Here is a 15280-nt window from a genome sequence, read left to right as displayed (position 1 = left end):
TAGGGTATTGAGACAAAATGTCGGTGGAGTTGTATGGGCAAAAATACAACTGAAGTAGGTTTAAGAGAAAATGAATAGAGAGAAATTCAAGACTATGAATACAGTACAATCTCTTTTTTAAAAATTGTTTGTTGCGTAAAGAGTAAAGGAATGAGGTTAAGTTGAATGTTAAGTTGAATAATTAAATGGGATCAAGGAATATCTTTTAAATGGAAAATAATGGTCATTTTTATGCTGGTTAGAATGATCTGGTGGAAAATGAAAAGTAGATGCAAGAAAGGAAGCAATGGCTGGAATGACACTCTTGAGTAGGGAAACAGTCATGGTAACTAACGCTCAAGTGAAATGATTGGTCTTAAGTAGGATCATGGAAAGTTCTTCCACATTAACAGGAAATGCACAGTAAGTGGGGTATACTGCTGGTAGGTGGGTAGAAATCATGAGTTTCTTGATTGCTTTTATTTTATTTTCTCAGTGAAATTTAAAGCAAAGCTTAGACTGAAGAAAAAGAAGGGATGTTAAGCTTTAGGAGTGGGAGCATAAGTAAGGTAGATGGTTAGGTTTAACTAGGGTTAAGGTCTTATGAAGGGAATTTAAGATGAGAGAGACAAAGACAGAGAGAAAGAGAGATTTCAGGTGTATTTAAGAGAATAATCACTATTGACAAGTGAATTTCAGGTGGATAATGAGGGAAGGGGGAGTACTGTAGATAGTAAAAAGGCAGTAGTATCAGTGTCCTGTAATGTCTAAAGATTGTTGGAATGAGGGTAAAAATTCATGGGTTCTAAAAACAGAAGGAGGAGTAGTTGGAGAAGGGGATACAAGAAATAGAGATGATAAAAGGGTGACAGTTTTTATTAATAACTAAGTCAAGGCATGGCATGACCAAATAGGTTGAGGTAGATTGGAGGACATGATTGGAGAAATGACATGAGAGTTCATTTGGTCATAGTATTGCTTAAATTTTGAAATCTCTAAGAACTATGATAAGAGAAATGTAATGCAATATTGGATAGACTATGGATGAGTCAAACGTTTATGTCTCCAAGAAATGAGGTGGCGTGACATGAGAGGTACTAGATAACTACGACATAGTATTATAGGTCTTTTTAAAATTTTCCCCATCAAAACTTTGGTATTGATACACCAGAGAGCACTGAAATGTAATAAAAACAGGAGAAATTGCCATTTTTTTCCTTAGGTATCCATGTGGCAAGAAATTTAAATTAAGAGAAAATAATTAATAGACTAGCAAATAGATATATATGCTTAGTTTAAAAATAAGTGAAAACATTTTGTAAGCAATAAAAAAAAATTGTAGCTGACTGTTACAGCAGTACCTGGTAAAGAAAATGTCCCACTTGGAAGAAAAGATTGATGGCATTTATATTTAAAATAGTTTGGTATGGGGTAAATAATAATAATAATAATACCATGCATTCTAACTCTTCTGTTTGTATTAGAACCTAGTAAAAAGCAAATGAAGGAAAAAAAAATGAACTGAGAAGTAAAAGATTAATTTAAAAGATGAGGAAATACTGAGTATGTAGTATTAATCAAAGAGGAAATTTATTGTTCCAGAGCAGGTTAAAGTATCAGGGATAGTTTTTATAATTTAAATGCATGAAGTCAGTGAATTCAGAGAACTGTGTACATTGTGCCAAGAGCTTATAAAGATATAAATGAAATACAAAATTGTAAATTGATTTTTATTTTGATCAAAATAGAGAGGTGATTGAAGAAGAGAGCACATGGTCCACTGAGTCAAGAGTGTGCACAGTCCATGCCTGGTTGTATTCTCAACTCTAGCTATATCCAAGTAAATGCTACTACAATGAAAAATACTATATACAAATAAAATAAAATACAGACAGTTCTCACTTTACACAGTAGTGTGGGACGGTAAAAATGATCATGTAAGCTGAAACTGTGCAAAGCAATCTTAACGATCAATGAAAAAAATCACAATTGTTTAATGATCTTTAAAAATTTTGTCAAAACATTAAAAACTATTCCTTAGTTACAAATAAAATAAGAATTAGAAAATTCTAACTTATTTATTATGCAATATAAAACGTTAGAAACATTTTCTTTGTAAGAAAACTTATAAAGAGTAGTTTAAACAGTGTTTGCCTTCTTCTAAACATAGTATGACTTATAATCGAGTAAGAAACTTTTCTATGCCTGGGCAAAATTGTTATATTCCTTTCTAAGTTCGAATCAGTTTCCAACAGTAATTTTTGTCTTTTATCCATTTTACCATTGTGCTTTCTATGTCATAAAATACCTCTGAGGATTCCTTTAATGTGAAGTTTTTATTTTCTTATGTCACTTCCAATGACATATCATCATTCATTTTAGCAAAAACACTTTCCTCATTTATATTAAGTTTGCCTCCACTAAGTTCCTCTGGCTACAGATCTAGAGTCTCCTGAACAGTAGTACTGTCTGCATTATTATGGTCAACCATTTCTTTTATAACTCCATTTACCTTTTATTTGAATCCACCAAAATCATTTGCCCCAAGTGGTAAAAGTGTTTTCCAAACTGCATGAATATTACTCCTGTTGGTTTCTTCCACAATGCTTGAATGTTTTCAATTCCATGCTTTATGTCATATATTTCCAAAAATTTAGCTGAAGAAATAGTGTGATATTCAACTATAGCATCAATAACTTCTCAGAAAGTTAATCTTAGATAATAGGTGTTACATTTTGAAATAACTCCTTGATCCATTACCTAGATTTATAAAGTTGTGTTTGGTAGTTATGTTAGTTTGCTAGAGCTTGCCATAACAAAATACCACAGCCTGAGTGGATTAAATGACAAAAATTTATTTCCCACAGTTCTGGTGGCTGGAAGTCCAAAATTAAGATGTCAGTTGGTTTTGTTTCTCCTGACACCTCTCACTTTGGCTTGTAGATGGCCACCTTTTTTCTGTGTCCTTATACGGCCTTTCCTCTTTTTGTACACACTCCTTGTGTCTCTCCTTCTTATAAAGATACTAGTCCTAATAGATTAAGGCCCCATCCTTCAGACCTATTTAACCTTAATTACCTCCTCAGAGGCCCTGACTTCAAATACAGTCATGTTGGGTGTTAGGGCTTCAATATATGAATTTTGAAGAGATACAATTCAGTCCATAACATCCCATCCTCTGTTCCCACCAAATTTACATTCTTCTTGCATGAAAATAAGTTTACTACATAACAACAGCCCCCAAAATGTTAATCCATTTCAGCATCAAATCCAACTCAGAGTCTTATCTAAATATTATCTAGATCAATAATGGGTAAGACTCAGGATGTAATTTATCCTGAAGAAAAAAATTATCTTCAACTTTGAACTTGTAAAATCAGGTAAGTTAAGTGCTTCCAAAATGCAGTGTTGGGACAGTCACAGGCTATGCATTCCTATTCCAAAGGGAGAAGTTAGAAAAAAGAAAGGATTGATAGGTTCCAAGCAAGTCCAAAACCTAGCAAGGCAAATTCTATTAGATCTTAAGACTCAAGAATAATCTTCAGCTTGATGTTCTGCCCTCCATACGCACTGAGATAGCAATGTCACCAACCCAACCCTGGGCAGCTACTCTGCCACCTCAGCTCGGGGCAGCAGCTTTGCCTCCCATGCTCTAGGTGGTAGTACAGCCACCTTGGCTTTGGGCATTGGCAGCCTGGCCTACTAAAACTGAAAACATACCTTAACCTTCAGCCCTAGGCCTATGTGCTCTGGACCTGTGGTGGGACTGACATCTCTGCTGATCACTACATTATCTTTGGAATCTTCTTTTAATAATTTTCTTGAAAGATAATCCACATTCTCTGCCAAATAGCTCTATTGTCCTATCCTTTAGAATCCCAGAATTCCTATAGCCTTTCTTCATTTTGTCCCATCTCTATCTTCTCTGGTTGAAAATGGAAGTGTTTCTCTGGTGTAATTCCATATTCTCTTTATGAAATAATAGTCCAGCTGCACGCTTAGCATTGTCTCCAGAACAAACTTTCTTACTTTTTTGCAATATGTACAGGTATATGCTAAGAACTTCCCAAATCTTCAAGTTGTTTCTTTGTTTTATTTTTGTTTGTTTGTTTGTTTTTGCTTAACAATCCCTTCATTCCCCACCCCCCTCACATTTCACTGAAAGCAGTAAGTAGAAACAAGGCCACAACTTCAACACTTTTAGAAATTTCATCAGCTAATTATCCACAAAAATAAGAACACAATTTAGCTAAATTCTTTGCCATTTTATAGCAAGGATTGCCTTTTCTCCAATTTTCAACATGTTCCTTGTTTTCATCTGAGACCTCACCAGAATCACTTTTAACATTCATATTTCCACCAACAGTCCCTTCATGGCAATCTAGGCTTTTTTCTAGAACATGCCTCAAAACTCTTACAACCTCTACCCATTACCCAATTCCATAGCCACTTTCACATTTTTAGGTATTTGTTACAGCATCATGACACTTCTGGCACCAAAATCTGTATTAGTCTGCTAGGGCTGTCATAACAAAATACCACACACTGGGTGGATTAACAAACAAAAATATTTCTCACAATTCTGGAGTCTGGAAGTCCAAGACCAAGGTGTCGGTCGGTTTGATTTCTCCTGAGGCTACCCCCTTGGCTTGCTGCCTTCTCACTATATCCTCACATGGCCTTTCATCTGTCTGCTGACACTCCTGGAGTCCCTTCTTCTTATAAAAACACAAATCCTATTGGATTAGGGTTCCAGCCTTCTGAACGCATTTGACCTTAATTACCTCCTTAAAACCTTTATCTCCACACACAGTCACATTAACAATTAAAGGTTCAACCCATGAATTTTGTGGAGAACACAATTTAGCTTATAACAATTTATATATTAATCCATGGGCTGTGGAAAATGACTTGGCTGTATGGTCAGGGACTTAGAATACAACTGAACAACTGGTGACAAGTCTGGTGAAAAGGCATGTGGATAGACCTCTTCAAATGAGATAAAAAATGTAAAGATATTTGTATTCCATATCTGTGCCTACCAAAGGTTGACATCAGCAGAGAAAGATTTTAATAATCAAGTGGATAGGCTTATCCATTCTGAAGATGCCAGTCAGCCTCTTTCCAAAGCTATCCCTCTTATTGCCAAGTGGGCTCATGAACAAAGGGGCCATAAAGACAGGTATGGAGGTTATGCATAGGTTCAGCAACATGGACTTTCACTTACCAAGGTTGACCTGGTTACAGCCACTGCTGAGTGCCCAATTTGTCAGCAGCAAAGACCAACACTGAGTTCCTAATATGACACCATTGCTCGATATAATCAGCCAGCTACCTGGTGTCAGATTGATTACATTGGACAGTTTCCATTATAGAAGGTGCAACATTTTGTTCTTATTGGAATAGATACTTATTATGCATATTGCCTTCCCTACAGGCAATGCTTCTTCCAAACTACCATGCATGGATTTACACAATGCCTTATCCACCATCATGGTGTTCTAAATAGCATTTCCTCTGACCAAGAAACTCATTTTGCAGATAAAGAAGTATGGCAATGGATTCATGTTGATGAAATTTACCATTCTTACCATGTTCCCCAGCATCCTGTAGAAGCTGGCTTGATAGGATAGATGAATGGCCTGGCTTGATTACAGTGCCAGCTAGGTGCAATAACTTGCAGGGCTAAGCAAGGTTCTCCAGGAGGCTGTGTATGCTCTAAATCAGCATCCAATATGTGCTGTTGCTTCTTCCACAGCAAGTATGCACAGGTCCAGGAATTAAGGGTGAAAATGGGAGTGGCACCACACAGTATCACTGCTAGTGAACCACTAGAAAAAAATTTGCTTCTTGTCCCCATGACCTTATACTCTGATGTCCTTAGGGGTCTGATATGATTAAATTGTGTCCCCCAAGTTTTATTTTTTGTTAGAAGCTTGATTCCCACTGTGACTCTTAAGAGGGTGGGAAATCCTATTATGGTAATTGAAAAGAGGGGCCTTGAAGAGATGATTAGATTGCAAGACCGTGTCATAGTGAATGGATTAATAATGGTGGTCAGGTGAGCGGTTCTGACGGCTTTAAGAGGAAAGTACATGAGTAACTATTCCTCTCCCTGCAAGGTGTGAGACCCTTGCATTGCTGTAAAGCCACCACCAAAAAAGACCCTCACCAGATGTGGTCCCTGGACTTCGAACTTCCCGGCCTCTGAAACTGTAAGCAATAAATTTTGCTTTCTTACCCAGTTCAGGTATTCCTGTTATAAGCAACAGAAATGGACTAATACTGGGTCTTCACCCCTCCCCCTAGAGGGAGCAATACTCGCAATAGGAGACAAAATAATGATTCCATTGAACTGGTAATAAAGTATGCCATGAAGTTATTTGGGCTCCTCATGCCTCTCAATCAACAAGCAAAGAAGGAAGTTACTATGCTGGCTGGGGAGATAGATCTTGACTACCAAGGGGAGATTTGACTACCACTCCATAGTGGAGGTAAGAAAGAGTATATGTGGAATGCACAAGATTCTCTAGAGGATATTTTAATATTACCATGCCCTGTGGTGAAAGTCAATGGAAAAGTAAAACAACCCAATTCAGGCAGGACTGTTAATGGCCCAGACTCCTCAGGAATGAAGGCTTAGGTCACCCCAACAGGTAAAAAACACCACCACCTGAGGTGCTTGCTGATGGTAAAGGAAATAACAGAATGAGCAGTGGAGGTAGGCTGTTAGAAGTTGTCGGGCCTTAAAAACTAACGCCACCTTAAGTGACATTACAAGTGGATTAACGTGGCAGCCTAAGATGGTGCCGGGAGGAAGTAGGGTGGGAGTGTCTGCAGGAACCTTGCCTTAGCCCTTATTGGCTGCACTCATGAACACTGCATGATTGCAATAGATAGGCATTGAGACAGATCCCTTAAGCTGATTGGAGGATGTAAAAAACCTGCCTTTCCCATTTGCCTTTAAAAGCAAGTGCTTGTGTGCTAATAAACGGAACTGCTTTGACAGAACCCCCGCCGCATCTGAGTGTCCTTTAATGGGGCTTTTTGGGGGCTGGCGGTGTGCTCACCTCTCTTCACGGCTCTCTTCCCCATCTCCTTCCAAAGGGGACAGGAGGGAAAGAGGAATCCTGGGCTGTTTGCTCACCCATCTAAAGGAACGAGGCTAGGGCTGTACGGGTCGGCCAGCGGCGGACCCGACAGAGTGGTGCCCCGTGTGAGGAATTTTAAAGGTGAGCGAGTGATGCCCCCGGCTGCTCAGTCCTGAAAGAAGGTCAACGAAGGGTGATCAACCAGCAGAGTGGCCCCCTCAACCGCGGTACTCGCTGTGAAGTAATCCGCCTGCATGTCAGGGTGAGTACCATAACGGGGGAAGTCCCTGCACTTCTCTGCCCTGTGCTCCCTTTGTCCCTTCCTCACAGGGCAACAAGTGAGGTGTGCATGGAAAGAGTCCTGAGATAGCCTGCAAGGCTCTAAAGTACATGTTAAAAAGCAGAGGCCTAGAAATATCTGACTCCACAGCCACCAATGCCTGGCATCATGTAGTGAAGGTTGCCCCTTGGGCACCTTTGTCCAACTTATTCTCATATGAGACTTGGGACCGGGTTCAGATCCTGGCCAGAAAGAATGAGATTAGTCACAGGCTAGACCCCCCCTTAGGGTTCTACCCAACCATCTCTGCCCTAAAGCTTTGCTTCTGTCCCGAGCATCAAGAAGGGGCAGAAAGGGATTGGGCACAGTTTGATGAGGAGAGAAAAAGGAAACAAAGCTGCCAATGCAAGGCCCTGAGACATTGAGTGATACCTATGCCCCTACCCTGTACCCTCCTCTCCCGGCATTCTCACCCTGCCAAAGTTTAGCCTAAGGAGAGAAAGTGGCACCTGAAGAAGTGAAGGAGGCTAGTCCACCTTTAAAAACATCCCCGGCAGAGCCGCAGGTTTTACCTGTTATGGCTCCCTGGGAACCCCCAGCCATCTGCAGCCTGTGGGGGGAAGTGGCCCCTCAGGCCTATCTGGTCAATGTTGTAAAAGAACTAAAAATGGCTGTTGCTGAGGCCAGGACTTTATCCTCAGCCTTGCAGGCTCAGACACAAAACTTAACCAAAGCCTTCAAGGCATTTACCGCCCTGATCCCCTCAGGAAACAATACTTCCCCACCCTTCAAGGGACAATGTTTTGGTTGCGGAAGACAAGGTCATTTTAAAAGCCAATGTCCCAAGGCTAAAGGCAAAAAACACCCTACCACACCTTGCCCCCAATGTAAAAAAGGATTACATTGGAAAAAGGACTGTAGGTCCAAATTTGACAAAGCCTCCAGCGGAAATAGGCCGGCCGCTTGGTACCCTTGGAATGCTCATGACCTTAAAGAGCTGAAAAAGGCTGTTGCAGAGGATGGGTCCAATTCCCCATGGGCAGAAACCATCCTCCAGGGCTTAGCGCACCAACCCTGCATGACCCAAGATTGGAAAATGCTCTGTAAGGCTGTCCTACCCCCAAATTTGTTTATCAAATTCTGTGCCTTCTTTGAAGAAGAGTGCCATGTGCTGGCGGAGATAAACCAAGCAGCCAACCCACACATCCCTATCAGCTTCGGAATGCTCTCTGGAACAGCAGATCCATTTAGTATTGGAATCCAACAGGCTGCTATCCCAGCCCCCTACCAGGACCAGGTTAGGGCAACAGTGTTAGCCGCATGGAAGAAATTGGCTGAAGGGCCCAGTGAGCCCACAATGGCTGGGGTCACCCAGCGACCCATTGAGGACCTGCCCTCTTTCACAGTTCGGGTGCAACAGAGCATACAGAGAAAGTTTCCCCCAGGTCCTCTCCGGGACCAGTTTGTAAAAATGCTAGTGTGGGATGGCATGATTACCGACCACAAGCTTGCCTGTGCCGGGCTCAAAGATCGTTCTATGGAAAAGTGGGTCACTGCCAGTAGAGACGTTGGAAGCTACCAACAACAAACCAGGCCCTTAACTTCTGCTCTACAAGCTCAAGTGGAAACCCTTGCAGGTGCTATGACCCAGGCTCTTAGTGTCAGGATCCCTAAGGAGAGCCCCAGCCAACCCTCCCATAGGGGTCAATGTTATGGCTGTTGGGAACAAGGTCATTTCAAAAGGGACTGTCCCAAGTGGAAAAATAAAACCCTTCCCTCTACCCCGTGCCCTAGGTGCAGTAAGGGGCTTCATTGGAAACATGAGTGCCGGTCTAAACTAGAGGAGGGGCAATCCCCAGCCCCGTCACCCCAAGGGGATACAAAGCCAGTGCCACCATGCCCTACCAGGTGGCCAGTACCCCAGGCTCATTGGACTATACCTATAGTTCCTGGTTTAAGATCAAAAATGAAACTTAAAATTCAAGGCAAAGAGTTTTGATGCCTTGTTGACACGGGGACAGATCGAACAGTCCTTAGCCACTATGGCAAAAATAAACGGGTCTCCGCCTTCAAAGACAAGCCATTGTTGAACAGCATCACCAATGCCTAAAAAATCAATTATTAAAACAAAAAGGGGGAGTCACCAGCCCTCATCAGCAGTTGGGACAGGCACTCCTAACTTTAAACATCCTAAATTTTTCCAAAAATGAACTCCTGTCTGCCTTCCAGAAACACGGGTCAGCTCAACCACCATGCCCGGAAGTCCAAGTGCAGAGGAAAGGCCCCTTAACAGGACAGTGGGGGGGCCCTGACCCATTGAACTATGGGTCGAGGGTTTGGTTGTGTCTTCCCCCTCAGTGAGTCAACCCCTATATGGGTCCCAGCCAAAAATCTTAAGTTCTTGCCAGACACCCAGGGTACTGAGGACAATGAAGAGTTTATTGTTTGTATGTTTCAGACTGCATTATGAACCCTTTGTGGATGCTCCAAGTGGCCGCCCTCCTCAGGTCAACAAGGACAAGGGCCTCTGCCAGCGGGGAAGGTCCCCAGGAGCCAGCCAACCAAACCTGGGAGGTCATACAAGCCGCTTGGAGGTGTCTGTATCACATTTTTAAAAAAATCACTAACATCACTTTTTAAAGTTGTTTTACAGAATCAACATGAACTAGACTTGTTCTTATAGCAAGGAGGATTATGCGCTGCCCTCAAAGAAAAGTGCTGCTTCTACACCAACCACTCTGGAATGGTCAAGGATTCCCTAGCTAAGCTTAGAGAAGGGCTAGAAAAGTGCAAAAAAAGAGCAAGAAGCCAATAGTAATTGGTTTCAAAGCTGGCTTTCAAGTTCCCCATGGCTCAGCACCCTGCTGTCCTCCCTGGCAGGCCCCCTAGCACCTTGGGGCCTTACGCCATTCACCAGGTTGTGTCCCTTATAAGGTGCAACACCACTTCTCTCATAATGCTCACCCAGGTGGTAGAGGACGTGGCCCATAATGAAAGCCCTGACAGCCGTTGAGTCAATATGGCCCTTTAAGAGATCAATGCCAATCTCTAAGGCTCCGCTCCGCCCCCGCTTAGCTGGATAGTCAATGATGGGTAAGATTTCCAGAGGGAAACAACCTAAGACAGGCACAGCCACCAGAGGGAATAGAGGCGAGGCTGGGAAGGTTAGCCGCCTCCAGCTGCCTTATTAAAACAAAAAGGGGCAGATGTTGGGCCTTAAAAACTAATGCAACCTTAAGTGACATTACAAGTGGATTAATGTGGTAGCCTAAGATGGCGCCGGGAGGAAGTAGGGTGGGAGTGTCTGCGGGAACCTTGCCTTAGCCCTTATTGGCCGCACTCGTGAACACTGCGTGATTGCAATAGATAGGCATTGAGACAGATCCCTTAAGCTGATTGGAGGATGTAAAAATCCTACCTTTCCCATTTGCCTTTAAAAGCAAGTGCTTGTGTGCTAATAAACGGAACTGCTTTGACAGAACCCCCGCCGCATCTGAGTGTCCTTTAATTGGGCTGTTTGGGGGGCCGGCGGTTGTGCTCACCTCTAATCATGGCTCTCTTTCCCTGTCTCCTTCCAAAGGGGACAGGAGGGAAAGAGTAACCCTGGGCCGTTTGCTCGCCCACCGAAAGGAATGACAAGAAATAGCAAATATGATCATGTAATTAGGTATAGAAACATGGGCTGTTATCATTATTATTAATATTAACTCCTTATTTTGTTATATGTTTATCTGTGTGAGGATATTACACAGTGAATGCATTTTTCCCTATCTTTTCCTCTTATCATGTAGCATATGGTGTATTGACTTATATCATATTATTTAAGTATTGTTAACTTTACATCATAGTATATAAGTTATGGGATAACAAGGAGAGAAGTAAACATCATCCAAAAAATTTGCATCCTCTTATGGAGAAAAGTTTATTGTGTTTTTGATTGTATGCAAGATAGTTGTATCATGTTAGGTGAAAGTATGACGTTGTCATTGTCATTATTTGAAGATTAAATATGATTTAAGGAGATGCATATATGTGCCAAGTTGATAAGGGGTGGGCTAGTGATGGCTAATTTTATGGGTCATATTGGGAAGTGCTTTAGAATGGGATTAGCATTTAAATGGTGAACTTTGGGTGGGGCAGATTACTGTCCATAATATAGGTGAGCCTCATTCAATCAGTTGAAGGCCTAAATAGAACAAAAAGACTGGTCTATCTGAACAACAGGGAATTCTCTAGTAGACTGCCTTCAGACTTCATCTACACCATTGGCTAGCCCAGGGCTTGAGCTTACTGGCCCATATTGCGGAGTTGGTCTTGCAGTCACCATAACTACATGAACCAATTCTTTCCAATAAATGTCTTTTTATATGTACACACATTGTCTTGGTTCTCTTTCTCTGGAGAACCCTGCCTATTACAGTCATAAAAAGCTAATTTTTATATTAACAGTCAAGTCGTTAGTCAAGATAGGTAGGGTGATCTGGAGTATTATCCAGTAGCAGAGGTGTTTTAAAGTTAAATTATTATTCCCACAGTATCTATCACTGGACAAAAGTACTATTAAAGTCAGTCTTAAAAAAATGTTACTTTAATGTAAAATTACAGATAGCTATAATGTGATAATTTTTTGATACTTTGGGATTCTTAGACCAATAGATTATTATAGTTTTAATAAAAATATATCCTTCATGTCACCTTCTGCATTAGTTTGCTAGGGCTGTTGTAGCAAAATACCACACAGGCTGAGTGGCTTCAACTACAGAAATTTATTTTTTACAACTTTGGAGAGTGAAAGACCAAGATTAAGGTGTCAGCAGGTTTGGTTTCTCCTGAGGCCTCTTTCCTTAGCTTGTAGATGGTTACCTTCTCTCTGTATTCTCACATGGCATTTTCTCTGTTTGTGCATACCCCTGGTGTCTCTCTGTGTGTCGCAATATCTTCTTTTTATAGGGACACCAGTCAGATTGGATTAAGGCCCATCTTAAAGGTCTCATTTTAACTTAATTATCTCTTTAAAGGACCTATCTCCCAATATCATTACATTCTTTTATTATTAGTAGTAGTAATATGCATATTGTTGCAAATTGTACTTATTCTTTATGCCCCTTGTCCAATCTCTCTCCTTTCCCCTCTCCCTCTCCCCAGCTACCACTGATAACCCTAGATTTCTTCTCTCCATCTGAAAGAGTAATGGTTATTCTGTTGATTTGTTGCCTAGATGATCTGTCCAATGCTGAATCAATACCATTACATTCTGAGGCACTGGATATTAGAACTTCATCATATGAATTTTGGGGTGATATAATTCAGTACACAACATCTTTTAATTGTTAATTTATCTTTAATTTATTTATGGCCACTTCCTAAACCTATGTCTTTTACCTCATAAGTTCTCATAAGTTCAACCCTCATAAGGGTTGCCTTCCGACAAAAGACCTGTCTAATGAACATTAAATATTTGATGGCCATCATGACCACATATCTTAACTAACCCTTAAAATCTGGGTGCAGATTTCATAGCAATGCTCTTATTTGTGTTAGCAACCTTTCCAAATAGCATAACATGAATCAATTTATGCTGATTTCTGAAAGGATGAAACTTTTATTGCCAGTAAGACGTTCTTCTTCAGCCTCCTTGGAATTAATTGCTGTTTTCTTTCAGAGTGGCAACTAACTTTTACACTGTAGCCTGAATCCTAGCCAAGCTCACTGAGATTTACTTTTTACGATATTCTTCTGTTTCAAATAAAATTGAACACTACGTTTCAATGACAAGTAGCTTTCTGTTCCTGTGAATGAACCAAATAACAGCTACACAGTGGCAAATCACCAACAAACTTTGAAAGAAGTTATATGATTAGTCACTTATCATAATGAACATTTGTTATTTGTGTATTGACTTTTGGTCTGAACAGCTAGAAGCCAAGTTTCTACTTTATGTAGTTACTCATGGTCAATAGACCATTTTATGGTAACTGAAATTTGAATCTCGTTGTTGGGGGGCTGGTGTTATTTTACCTAACCTGTTAACAGAAATATGTTTATACTGAAAAAGTACAAAGCAAGAACTACCTAAATAAAGGGACAGCTACTCATGGTTCTAGGTACTTACACCTAGAGTAAACATCCGGGAGAGTTTGGGAAATATTTGTGACACAAATAAAGAGATACTGAAGAAGAATTTGAGATATATAATTGCTACAATGATGATAGTTCTTGTAAAAAAAAGAGTTAACCAAATTCCAGTGACTAAAATAGGAGTGTTTTTTTTTTTTTTTTTTTTTTTTTTTTATCACTCATGCAACAGTATACTGCTGGTATTACTGATTAGGAAGGGGGTGCTGTGCTTCATGTAGTCATTCAGGATTGCAGTTGATGGAGAGTCTTCCATCTTCAATAAATGGCTTCCAAAGTTGTCCTAGGAACAGACATCTACCCACCAAAGGGGGAAAACATTCTCTTCTGGGAGGCATTAGTGGGCCAGGCATATAAGTGACACATATCCTGTCCTCTAAGATTCTATTGGTTAGAATATAATTGCATGTTCAAATATAACTGCAAAGAAAACTAGAAATTGTAGTCCCTGTCCAAAACAAATAAAAATGTAACAAAAATCTGCTTGTCAGCAATGAACACTCTATATTATGGAAAGAGAAACATGATTTTTGGAGAATATCTAGCCTTTTCTCACACCTTTATAAAATAGCTAATTTGAGCTCGCATACTACAAAAGGCTTCTGGGCACTGCCTATTTATTATTCCCAGATGATCTGAGTCTTTCCAGTGTAGGTAATATATTATAGCATGTACAAGCATATTTGTATTGTGTATTCTATTCTGCTTATGGTTGTGCTATGTGACTGTAGCATGAACTGGGAAAACTTTGGTAGTCTCTCTCTGAGCAAACTTTATGTTTGTCTTACATAGTGTTGGGACTATATAGGAGAGAATGTTAGGAATAAATAAATTTAATTAAAAGACTAAAAGACCAATAAAAAAGGTGTAAAAAATATGCAAAGACAAGTTGTTAAAAAAGAAATTTAAAAAAATGAAGGAAGAAAATATTCAACCTCATTAATAAAAAAAATATTAAATTGGGATACCAATTTTAATCAAATTAAAAAAATAAAAAAATTGAAAAATGATAATTTATTATATTTGCTAATGTTTAGTTGACATTAATTTAAAAATACTTTAATAAACCTATAATTGGTATAATGTTTCTGAGAGATAATTCTTCAATAAAAACTATCTTAAAATAGTGGTATCCTTCATGGAAATACAACAGACTATTAGAAACCATTATGAACAACTATACACCAACAAATTGGAAAATCTAGAAACAACAGTTAAATTCCTGGGCACATAAAACCTACCAAGATTGAGTGAAGAAAAAATAGAAAACCCAAATAGACAAATAAACAGTAGCTAGATTGAATCAAAAATAAAAAGTCTCCCAACAAAGAAACACCCAGGACCAAATGGCTTCACTGCTTCAACACAATAAAGGCCATATATAATATACCATGGCTAACATCATACTAAACAGAAAAAAGCTGAAAGTCTGTCCCCTAAAATGTGAAACAAGCCAAGGATACCTACTCCCATGTTTAATAAGGTTGTAGGATATAAAATCAACATACAAAAATTAGTAGCACTTATATGCTCTAACAACAAACTAGCTGAAAAGGAAATGAAAAACCCAATCCAGTTTACAATAGAATTGAAAAATAAAGTAACCCAAGAATAAATTTAACCAAGGAGGTGAAAAATCTTTATGAGACAAAAAACTATAAAACACTGATGAAAGTAATTGAAGAGAACAGAAAAACATGGAAAGGCATCCCATGCTCATGGACTGAAAGAATTAATATTGTTGGTTCCTCGCCACCGGGGACCAACAACACAGGGCGGGAAGGGACCCCGGACC

This window comes from Galeopterus variegatus, unplaced genomic scaffold (assembly GCF_000696425.1).
Source record: "Galeopterus variegatus unplaced genomic scaffold, G_variegatus-3.0.2 Scaffold5780, whole genome shotgun sequence".
NCBI classification, from domain to species: Eukaryota; Metazoa; Chordata; class Mammalia; order Dermoptera; family Cynocephalidae; genus Galeopterus; species Galeopterus variegatus.
Note: the sequence above shows the minus strand (reverse complement) of the source record.